Raw genomic sequence first — 11529 nt, 5'->3', positions numbered from 1 at the left:
GGATAAATGAACTAATTATAGTATAGAATCTCAAAACCCTATATTGGGCAAAAGAAATCAGGAAAAAAACAAAGTAATTCATATTGAATCGTAACTATTTGTATGAAGTACAAGGAATGATCCATGGCAAAGTCACCTATGAGAACTGACGTCAGAAAGTGGCTGCCTCTCAAGGGTGTGGAGATTGATCAGAAAGGGATACAGAGAAAATTTCTGGGTGATGGAAATGTTCTATGTCTTGTTTTGGGTGGTCCTTATGTGAATGTCTGCAACTGTCAAAACTTATTGAACTGTGCACTTAAACTATGTGCATTTGGGGGTTATACTTCAACCAAAAATAAAAAGAGGGAAAGAGTTACCAACTGTGCCAAGTGTTGCTGATCGGTCAAGTTAGAAAAGGACTGAGAATTTACCTTTGAATGTAGCAACAGGGAGGTCTCGGTGACCCTGAGGGAAGCAGTTTTGGTGGAGTGCTGGGAGCAAAAGCCTGACCTCTGGGGAGAGATCTTCCCTCTCCTCCTCTATGATTGGCTAATATGTTGAGAAGGTGTGCTTCACAGAGAACCCTCCGCAGATAGTCTTCTTATTCCTAAACAGAATAGTTTGACAGAGAGCAGTTAATGGTTGAGAGTTTTAAAGGTTTCGGTTCCTTCCAAATACTCTCAGCCTGTGTTTAGGGATCTATTCTTCAGATTGCTAAGAAGTATTTTTCCAGCTAAATTCTAAGCATGAAAACCGAAACATGAAAGTTGACTGGTTTCTAGAGCACCTTTATCAGCTGGTGTCTACTGGCTTTAATGATAACACTGTGGTTAACGATGCCAAATATCTGAGGAGTATGACACCTATCAGGATTTATTCTCCTGATAAATGCCTTTATTCAGACAGATCTTTATTCCATGTATATTTCTGATTTAAGAGCACTCAGGTTAACCATGATTGTGAGGATTGTAATACAGTTCAGTCAAGAGTAATGAACAAGGAAAGGAGTTTGACAAAATGAATTTTAAAAGCAAAGACAGGGAAACAAAGACTTTTTTCTTAAAAAAGTAAAAGCTATTCTAAGAAAGAAAAGCTGGACTGATAAGAATATTAACAACTTTGTGAGACTAAAACAATGTTAAGTGTTATATCCCATAGTCTTTATTTTTCTTAAATTACAGTGCATTTTATTTTTTATTTTTTTTTTGGAAGGGGAAGAAATTGGGTGTATTTTTTAATTTATTGGAGGTACTGGGGATTGAACCCAGGACCTTGTGCATGTTAGGCACACACTCTACCACTTAGCTATACCCTCCTCATATATCCCATAGTCTTTAAATACAGAGACAGATAAAGAGAAAATTCTTTCCAAGATTATATAATCCTATTCATGTTTGAAAACCAGGGCAGTGATGTTATCTATGTCTATATTTATCTCCACCCATTCATTGGGAATCTCTTTAAGACCATTTTTTCCCCAATTAAAATGCCAAATCATGACATACATTGACTTAAAATTTAGTATTAATGAGGGTTAACCTTAGTTGGAATATGTGTGGTCTAATTAAAGCCTCCAAATAGAATTGATGCTCAAAGTTTTGTCCTATGATTAACGAATATATGAACAAGACTGCTACACCAGCAAACTGGATCTTTGGCAACTAAAATGTATCATTTTAGCTTCTCTTTTCTGTGGCTGTTTTCTGCTTTGTCTCTCCTGAGAGATTTGAAAAACTCTGCCTGGATCTGATAGGCAGACTGTGTTGGTGATTGAGAACTCCTAGCAGTGGTGGCGTGTCCGAGGAGTACCCGGAAGCCCCACCAGCCTCGAGGGTGTTACAGAAGAGCTTGTTTTCCTTCCTTTTTCCATACCTGATACAACCTTGGCCTTGAGAAACCAAGTGTCAGAGATTTTACAGCTAATAAATTCCCTCAAGCAGCAGCACACTGCTCTTGGAGTTGATGAGTGATTGGAACACTGTGTTGGGACTGTCCCATCATTTCACTCTTTCCCCTAAAAGTGAGTAAAAAACATTAAGATGAGAAGTAGGGCCAACTGGTGATTGCACCTCGTATTAATGGGAAGGTCAGTACAGGTCAGGAGAGCAGAATCATTTCTAAAAATTGAAAAATAGAAAATAAAGATATGTTGACTTTCTTGTTGTAGATACACACCTACAGAACCAGGGGGAAAATGTAAGAATTACATTTTATAACATGTAAGATGGAAGGAATGCCTAACTCTTTAGTTGTATTCCTAAAACTGACACCTCGATCTTTGAGTAACTGTAGTGTTTTTAATGGCTACATTGGCTGGGAAAGTTGCATGGGCTCTTTTTCAAATTTTATTATATTTTTAAAATATTTCTCGTGAAGGCTATTTTTTAATTGTCTCCCAACATATGGTTAGGCTGTATATTGTATCTCCAGTGGACATGTTATCTAAATAATTCTAAAACCATCGAAACTAATTGGATTCAAGTGCTCAGGAGTTCAGTGTTTATGAGGATTTGCATTGAAGTTAATAAAGCACATCGTATCTTGTACGTCTTAAGTTGTACTTTTGTTTAAGGTTGAAATAAATTAGATAATACTTACTTATTTTCTAATTTAGCCATCTTATTTTTTATATCTAGTCTGGTGATAACCAAGGAATATATGGTCAAAGGAAATAAGTGAAACATATTTAGTTGTAATATAATGATACAGAGCCTTTACCAAAAGTTGACTCTGGGCCAGGAACAGGCCAAGTATCCGCAAACATGAAATTATTTGAGCCCCGTAACAATTCCATGACATTGTTCTAATTTTAACCCATGAAGAAACTCTGAGGCTTGCAGAATTGAAGCAACTTGCCAAGAGGACATAGCTCTAAAAAAAGCAGAAAAAACTCAAAGCTTGGTGTGTCTAGTCTAAAATTATATCTTCCAACCACTAAATCATGGTACCCAACACTGCGCCAGCTGCATGGGCCACGTCTACATGATAAGGGCCTCTAATGTCCTCTGCAAGAAGTGAGGACTTAGATTCTCATTTTACTCCATAGCTTATAATCCATGTCTACCACAGCTTCATTTGATGTTCTAAAGGTGATTTTAATGGGCAACGAAATTTGAAAAACTCTTTACAAGTCAGTTACCCTCAACCATCTGTTTTCTTTTTCCAAAGTTTGCTTGTTAACTTGAGTTCACTATTGTCTTTCCCCCTACTCACATTCTCTTTTACTAAAATCTTAAAGAAGCTTCAGAAGATAGTGGAGATCATGCTATGTTTAATACGCCATGCTCAGTCAGAAGTTTTTAGCCACTTTGAGAAATAAATTTTGGCCATCTTCTCTGAATGAAAACACATGCGTATACCGGTAATTTCGAGTTAGTAAACAAAGACAATATGTGCTAGATTACTCTTACTGTATTATTTATGGGTAGACTGTATGCAGTATTTATTTTATATCACACACACACACACACACACACACACATACATATACACTTATTTTATGAAACCTCCAGGCTTTATCAGTTTGCATCATTTCTCATCTAAAGCTGAGAAAGCACTACCTTGAGGTGACTGTGTAAAGTACATAGAGGGGAGAGTCACCTGGGCTTAGCTTGCTAACGGAAAAATTAATCCAAATTCCATTTGAGACTCTGAGGCTGGTTAGCAATTCAGATCTACTTTTCAAAAACTGGTAGTGACTCTTTGATGTGCCTGAACTTGAAGAAGCCCAGCTCCAGGATGATGTCATCTGTTTATTGCCACAATTCAGGATTTAAATAATGCAATGAAAAAAATCCTAGAAATAGTCCAAAGGGAAATAAACCAGCCAGAGAATCCCAACAACGAGCAAACGTAATGACTCAGACTCCATCTCTCTATACCTTTGTCTAATTCTATTTCTTAACTTGAAATACAGGGAAACCTTTATAAATAATTTATAAATATTTATAAATAATTTTAGAATACTTGGTATGATGATGACAAAATTATCATTTCATAGTTTGGAAGAGGGTTCTAATGAGCTGGAGTGATGAGTCAGGGGTCAGCTGATGGTATTTTGGTGGTAATGGAGAATCTGTTAACTTGAAAGTGCGTTGGCAAAATGCTGAGCCACAGAAATATGCAGTGACTCTATGATGAATGGTGAACTTTCTCAAAGGTTCAGTAAGCCAAGATATTCCCTCCTGAAAGCTCTTTGCAACCGTTCTTAGGCAGGCAAAACTCTTTCCAAAATCAATGCCCTTCAGCAAGATAAGCCAACTCTTCTCCCTGTCAAGTTATCACTGGTGGTGTTTCCTTGATATGCGGTTCAGATAGCTTTTTGAATACAATATTCTTGCGGCTGACGCTTCTTGGATACTTTTTCTTCTGATTCCCGTATGGATGTGTGAAAAGTCTCTGCCTTCACTTCTATTCCAGCCCCCTCTGCTTTCGGACTCCAACCATTTGGGAAGCATCCCTCAGGTGTTTAAAAGACCGTCATTTTTGTTCATGAAGGAGTCAAATCATAGGTGCTTCGGTCATAAATTCAAGTCTGGGTGCTATGAAAGAGAACAAGAGCAGTAGTGAGTGTAAATATAGAAGAAACGAAAAATTAATAGAAAAATTCCAAGCACGGATTTGTGCCTAGATGTGGGTATGAGTGGGGCAAATGAACTGATGCTCTTAGTTTTATTTTCCCTGATTTCTTTCCGAGTGAGGACCATAAAGGCTGACTACGATGACACTTGCAGGCAAAGCCTTTGGAAAGGATGGATGGATGATTTTAAGGGATTGACTTCTATTAAAAACAAACAAGCAACCTCTCATTTTTTAGGTTAGCCAGGAAGTTGTGTAGATAATTGAAAAAAACCTATGAAGTTAAATCCATAGAGAAATGCAAGCCAACAAAGAAAGATTGATATTATCTTCATTATTATCTGAGTGAAATCATGCTGAGCAAACAAACTTGTTGTTGCTTTAAGCCACCAATATTGCAATAATTTTTTTTTACAGCAGTACGTAACGGAAGCATGCCCTTTAGAATTATGCCTCCTATAATCCAGCCCTTACCTACTGCTTCAAACTCATTGTCTGCCACTCTCTTCCTTGTATATTATGCTCCTGCCACATCAAAGTACTTCTCTTTTATCTTAAAGATACCAGATTTTAAAAAAAACTGAAGTATAATTGACTTACAATATTATATTAATTTCAGGTGTACAACATGGTGATTCAGTATTTTTATACATTAATGATTACCATGTTAAGTTTAGTTGCCATCTGTCACCATACATAGTTATTATAATATTGTGGATTGTATTCCCTATGTTGTATGTTACATCATTGGGACTCATGTATTTTATAACTGAAAATGTGTACTTCTTAATCTCCATTGTCTATTTCCCTCATCCTCAAAACCCTACCCTTCTGGCAACCACATGTTTGTTCTTTGTATCTATGAATCTGTTTCCATTTTATTATGTTTATTCATTTGTTTTTTCTTTAGAATCCCCATATAAGTGAAGTCATATGGTTTTATCTTTCTCTGTCTGAGTGATTTCACCAGCATAATACCCTGTAGGTCCATCTATGTTGTCCTAAGTGACAAGATTTCATTCTTCTTTATGGCCGAGTAATATTCCACTGTATTTATGTATGTGTCTTTATCCATTCCTCTACTGATGGACATTTAGGTTGCTTCCATATCTTGGCTATTATAAATAATGCTGCAGTGAACATAGGTGTGCATTTATCTTTTCAAAATAATATTTTTATTTTCTTTGAAATGGAATTTCTGGAATATATGATAGCTCAAGTTTAAAGGAATCGCCATACTGTTTTCCATAGTGGCTGCATCAATTTAGACTCCCACCAGTAGTGCATGAGGATTCTCTTCCTTTCTCCACATCCTCACTGACAACTAGTTCCCGTCTTTTTCATAATAGCCATTCTGTCAGGTGTGAGGTGATATCTCATTGTGGTTTTGATTTGCATTGCTTTGATGATTAATGATATCAAACATATTTTCATGTATCTGTTGTCCATCTGTTGTCTTATTTGGAAAAATGTCTATTCAGGTCCTCTGCTCATTGTTTTGGAGGGTGTTTGATGTTGAATTGTATGAATTTTTTGTATATTTTGGATATTAACCCCTTGCTACATATACAGTTTGCAAGTATCTTCTCCCATTCAGCATGCTGCCTTTTTGTTTTGTTTATAGTTTCCTTCACTGTGTAGAAATTCTTTAGTTTGATGTAGTTCCATTCTTTTATTTTTGTTTTTGTTTCCCTTGACTGAGGAGACATATCCCCCAAAATATTAAGACTAAAGTCACTGAGCTTACTGCCTATATTTCCTCTAGGAATTTAAGTTTTCTGGTCTTACACTTTAGCCTTTAATCCATTTTGAATTTATTCTGTATATGGTAGGAGAGAATAGTCCAATCTGATTCTTTTACATGTGGCTGTCAGTTTTCCCAATACCATTTATTGAAGAGGCTGCTTGTTTTCTCCAATGTGTATTCTCACCTCCTTTGTCATAGATTAATTGACCATATAAGTGTTGTGTTTTATTTACGAGTTGTCTATTCTGTTCCACTGATTTATGTGTCTATTTTTGTGCTAGTACCACACTGTTTTAATTACTGTAACTTTGTAGTATAGTTTGAAATCAGAGAGCGTGAAACCATCAGCTTTTTTCCCCCTCAAGAGTGTTTTAGCTATTCAGTGTCTTTTGTGTTTCCATACAAATTTTAGGATTATTTGTTCTAGTTTTGTGAAGAAATACCTTGTGTATTGACAAGGAATGCACTGAATCTGTAGATTTCCATGGGTAGTATGGTCAATTTAACAAGATTAATTCTTCCAACCCATGAGTGTGGTATAACTTTCCGTTTGTTTGTGCCATCTTAAATTTCTTTCATCAATATCTTATAGTTTTTGGCCTTTTACCTCCTTGGTTATATTTATTTCTAGGTGTTTTTTTTTTTTTCTTTTTGATGCAGTTGTAAGTGGCATTATTTTCTTAATTTATCTTTCTGATAGTTTGTTGTTAGTGTATAGAAACACAACAGATTTCTGTATATTATTTTTTCTAACGACCCTGCATTTTTACTCCCCCCCATTTAGTGATTTTGAAATTACATTTTACATCTTTTTAAAATTTTGTGTATCTCTCAATTACTTATTGTGGATATAGATGTAGATGTTTTCACTACTTTTGTCTTTTAACCTTCCTACTAGCTTTCTAAGTGGTTGATCTTTATTACCTTTATTGTATATTTGCATTCATAAATGAGATTTTTCCTTCTGTAATTTTCCTATTTCTAGCTGTGGTCTTCCCTCTTCTGCTTAGAGAAGTCCCTTTAACATTTTTAAAGCTAGTTTCGTGGTGCTGAACTCTTTTAGCTTTTGCTTGTCTGTAAAACTCTTTCTCCTTCAAATCTGAGTGACAGCTTTGCTGGTTGGGGTATTGTTGGTTGTAGGTTTTTTATTCCCTTCATCACTTTGAGTCTATGGTGGCAATCCCTTTTGTCCCACAGTTTCTGCTGAAATGTCAGCTGATTGTTTTATGGGAGTTCTCTTGTGCATAAGTGGTTGCTTTTCTCTTGCTGCTTTAAAGATTTTTTTTATCTTTAATTTTTGCCATTTTAATTACAATGTGTCTTAGCATGAACCTCTTTGGGTTCATTTTGTTTGGGACTCTCTGTGCTTTCTGGAACTGGATGTCTGTTTCCTTTCCCACGTTAGGAAAATTTTCAGCTATTATGTCTTTATGTTTTCTGCCTCTCTCTCCCTTTCTTCTCTTTCTGGGACGCCCATAATACAAATTTTTAGGCTTACTGTTGTCCCAGAGATCTCTTAAAGTATATTGATTAAAAAAAAAAATTCTTTTCTCTGTTCAGCATGGGTGATTTCCGCTGTTCTGTTTCCAGTTTGCTAATCTGTTCCCTCTGTATCATCTAATCGAGTGTATTTCCTTCTAGTATATTTTTCATTTTAGTTATTGTATTTCTGTTTGGTTCTTGCCTCATGAGGTGTCTTCCAGCCTGCTGGTGGGTGGGACAGTGAGCCTGGCTGCATGGCCCAGTGGGTCCCAGATCTGGTGTTTGCCTCTGGTGGGAGTGGCCAGGTTTGGGGGTGGCTGGCCTACTGGTGGGCAGTAATCCTCTGGCACTATCAGGCCAGAGGCAGGACTCCATACTGGTACTTGCCACACCAGTGTCCTTGTGGTGGAACACACTCCCGCAGAACCACTAGAAATGACTGCCACTAGTGTCTGTGTCCCCAGGGGGAGTCCCAGATGACTCCTGCCTCTCCAGGAGACTCTCCAAGATCAGCAGATAGGTATGGTCCAGGCTCCTTTCAAATTACTGCCTCTGCGCTGGGTCTTGGAGTGTGTGAGATTTTGCACTCACCTTTTAAGAGTGAAGTCTCTATTTCCCACAGTGCTCTGGCTCTCCCAAAAGTAAGCCCCACTGACCTTCAAAGAAAGACCTTGTGGGGGCTCACCTTTCTGGTGCAGGACCCCCATGCTGGGGAGCCCAATGTGAGATTTTGACCCCTGGTGCCTTGGGGAGAACTATGCAAATGTCATTATCTTCCCATCTATGGGTTGTCCACCTGGGGGTGTGAGTCTTGACATCTCATTGTGGCTCCTTCTTTATATATTTAGTGGTGGAAAACATTTTCTCCTGGTCTTCAGGTAGTTCTAATAGACAGTTTCTCTGTAAATAGTTGTAGTTTTGGTGTGTCTGTGGGAGGAGGTGAGCTCGGGGTCTTCCTACTCTGCCATCTTGGCCACACACTCCCAGATTTCATATTTAATGTTCTGTGTTCTTAGCTTACTCTTCTCCCCTGTGCTGCCTCAATCCTCCCTCCCCACACATACACGTTCTTCGCAATGCAGATTACGGTCTATAGATCACATTTTCAAAGAGGCTTTTTCTTATTCCAAAGATGGTTGAGGTGCCCCATAGTCCTCTTAACACTCTTATGTTTGTCTTATAGCATTTATTGCAACTACAGTCATCAATTTTTTGCAACATTTTTCTTCTCCAGTTGACAGTGAGTTCCACAAGGGCAAGGAGCACACTGACCTCCTTCACAGCTGCATCTCCAACACCCAGTACAATGCCTGCAACTTCATAGGTTCTTTGTAGGTCTAAGTATTGGTCGAAAAAATAAATGTTTCATAAGCATTTTCTGAATAAACGTTTACTCTTATTATCACTGTTATTATTGTTTAACCTTCTGAAAATGGGTTTTTAGTGCTGGGTAAATCTACTGTGCTAAGTATTGTATGGTTCTGTAAAGTCAGTAATTAAACTACTGTCAGTAGATAATTTTTTTTTCATCTGGAAGAAATTGGGGGTTCTATTTTACTAATTATTAAATACAAAAAACTGGAAAGAGGTGTTTTCTGGGGGCAGGGGGTGGGAGAATGGTCATCATTATTTATACAAAGTACTTTAATTTACTCTTAAACATAAAAGATAGATGTAGGAATATTAACGTGCAAAAGAGTTAGCATAGGGTGTTTTTCCCCAAGGAAATAACTGTCACCATGAATAACTGTTAAGATCAGACCTTAGAGAAAGGTTGTTATTTAGGACCTAAAACCAGAATATTCAGGTACACCATAAACATTTTTATTCCCAAAACAGTGTTGCACAGCATGTCACTATTTTAGAGATTGGTGGCTGAGCCAAAATTCTGCTATATGTAAGTAAAATGGGTGCAGAAGTGGGAATTCATGACCCTCATGTCTCCAGTGAATCACCAAACCAGCAAAGTCTTGCTATTGTTCATCCAGATTGGCGTGTTTATGGCGCCTTGACATTGCCGTTTATGATTCTACAGAAAATATGGCAAGAATGGTTTTGCCTCAGGTCAAGGGCCTTAAGAGGTCTATACAATGCTGAATGGTGAATAGGAATAGATAGAAAAAAAGGTAGTCTTCTAAAATCTGCAAAGGAATGGAAGAAATCTACCCCTGACTGTTGACTTCTGTGCTACCTCTGTGCGTTTGGGCAATTCCCTCATTTTCCTGTTCTCAGTTTATTCATCTCCAAACTGTGAGTGATTGAATTAAGTGAAGACCAGGGTCTTCTGCCTGTAATAGTCATCAGTGATACAATTTATAGCCATGGCTTGTCTAGGACATCTTCATCTAATAGGAGCAGATGTTAGCATTGCAGATTTCTACACTCTTGCACAGACCCGGCAAAGCAAAGTCAGAAGTGGAGAAGGGGTATGGGGTTCAGAAATTTTTATTTAAAAATAAACCGAAAACCTCATTTTTGGGTGAGTCATAAGCACAGTTATGCTCAGGAAACAGTTCTTGTGTTCTCAAGATTTCCCAATATTAAATATGAGGGCATTTCATTTCATTTTTTTTTTTTTTTGTAGACTTGAGAAATATCACACTGAGGAAACACCAACACTTTAAAAATACTAGGAGTTGAAGAGATTCGACTCATTTGTTCTCATCTCCTTTCTTCTGTACTGGTGTGGAAATCATCAGAGGCACAACCTTGCTCACATAATCTTTGTCAAGCTCAGGTCTTACAGCATTTAAGGTCTTGCAATCATTCAATCAACACCAAAACTTTCATGGGGATTAGTTACTTAAGGTAGATACTCCAACATTTGCTTCATTTTGGGAATTCGGTTTCTCTCTCTGACATCCTATCATATATTATGGGAAGCAGAGTGGTGACTGAGCCAGGCAGTGAGATAGACGGATATGATTGTGTTCTTGGTGTGAAAAAAATGTCCTTGTGTGTGTGTGGGGGGTGGGGGTGTGTGTGTATACATGCAGGTATAGATAGATAGGTAGGTAGATAGATAGATAGATATAGAGATATATATAGATGGATGGATGGATAAATAGATAGATAGACAGACAGACAGGCAAACAGACAGATATTTACCCACATAATTATCAAGTGAAGGTGTTTGGATTGCCCCTCACATTTCCAGTCAGATTCCTGGGCTGCCAGTGTTAATTTTTATTTGGTTTTAGGGGCATGATTTATGTGCTAAGGAAGATGAGAGATCCAGAGATCTGCTTCTCCAGGACAACTCTCTGCAGACCATTTTGATATATAAAGTGCTTTGAGTTGATGTCTTCTGAACGTTTCTGTGAGATGAGCAGCACAGCCATTCCAACCCCATTAGACCAATGAAGAATTTCACTGACTATAGGCTTTTCCAGTTTGATGCAGAACTAAGCCAAAAATTATTGTCAAGTCTTTTGGCTTTGAACGTGGCACTCTGTCTTCCATGCCCTAGTCATGCCACAGTTCAGATGCTTTCCCACATTTTCCTTAACTTTAGTCTTAAAATCGAAAACATCTGTGTACTTGGAGTGAAGGGAGCAGAGTTATCGTACTGACTTTATTGATAATTTATTCAAACCTCCCCACTTTGATGGCTACTGTACTGACCCCATGGTGCGAAATTACTAGCAGAAAATTGACTGCAGCAGAAAGTAGGCTTCAGCACATCCATTAAAGGGATCCCAGGGAGAGGGAACGGCATAATGAGATCTCACTTTGCTTAG

The 11529-nt window shown here is 37.8% G+C and overlaps 1 non-coding gene across 1 annotated transcript; it reads right to left on the bottom strand.

Moving 5' to 3' along the window:
• Window positions 1–1225: 1225 nt before the first annotated feature.
• On the bottom strand, window positions 1226–1298 carry TRNAV-AAC (transfer RNA valine (anticodon AAC)). The gene has a single exon. It is a non-coding gene; the product is annotated as a tRNA-Val (tRNA).
• Window positions 1299–11529: the final 10231 nt, after the last annotated feature.

The sequence above is a fragment of the Camelus bactrianus genome, chromosome 1 (genome assembly GCF_048773025.1).
Source record: "Camelus bactrianus isolate YW-2024 breed Bactrian camel chromosome 1, ASM4877302v1, whole genome shotgun sequence".
Classification (NCBI taxonomy): domain Eukaryota; kingdom Metazoa; phylum Chordata; class Mammalia; order Artiodactyla; family Camelidae; genus Camelus; species Camelus bactrianus.
Note: the sequence above shows the minus strand (reverse complement) of the source record. Positions and strands in the feature narration are given on the sequence as shown.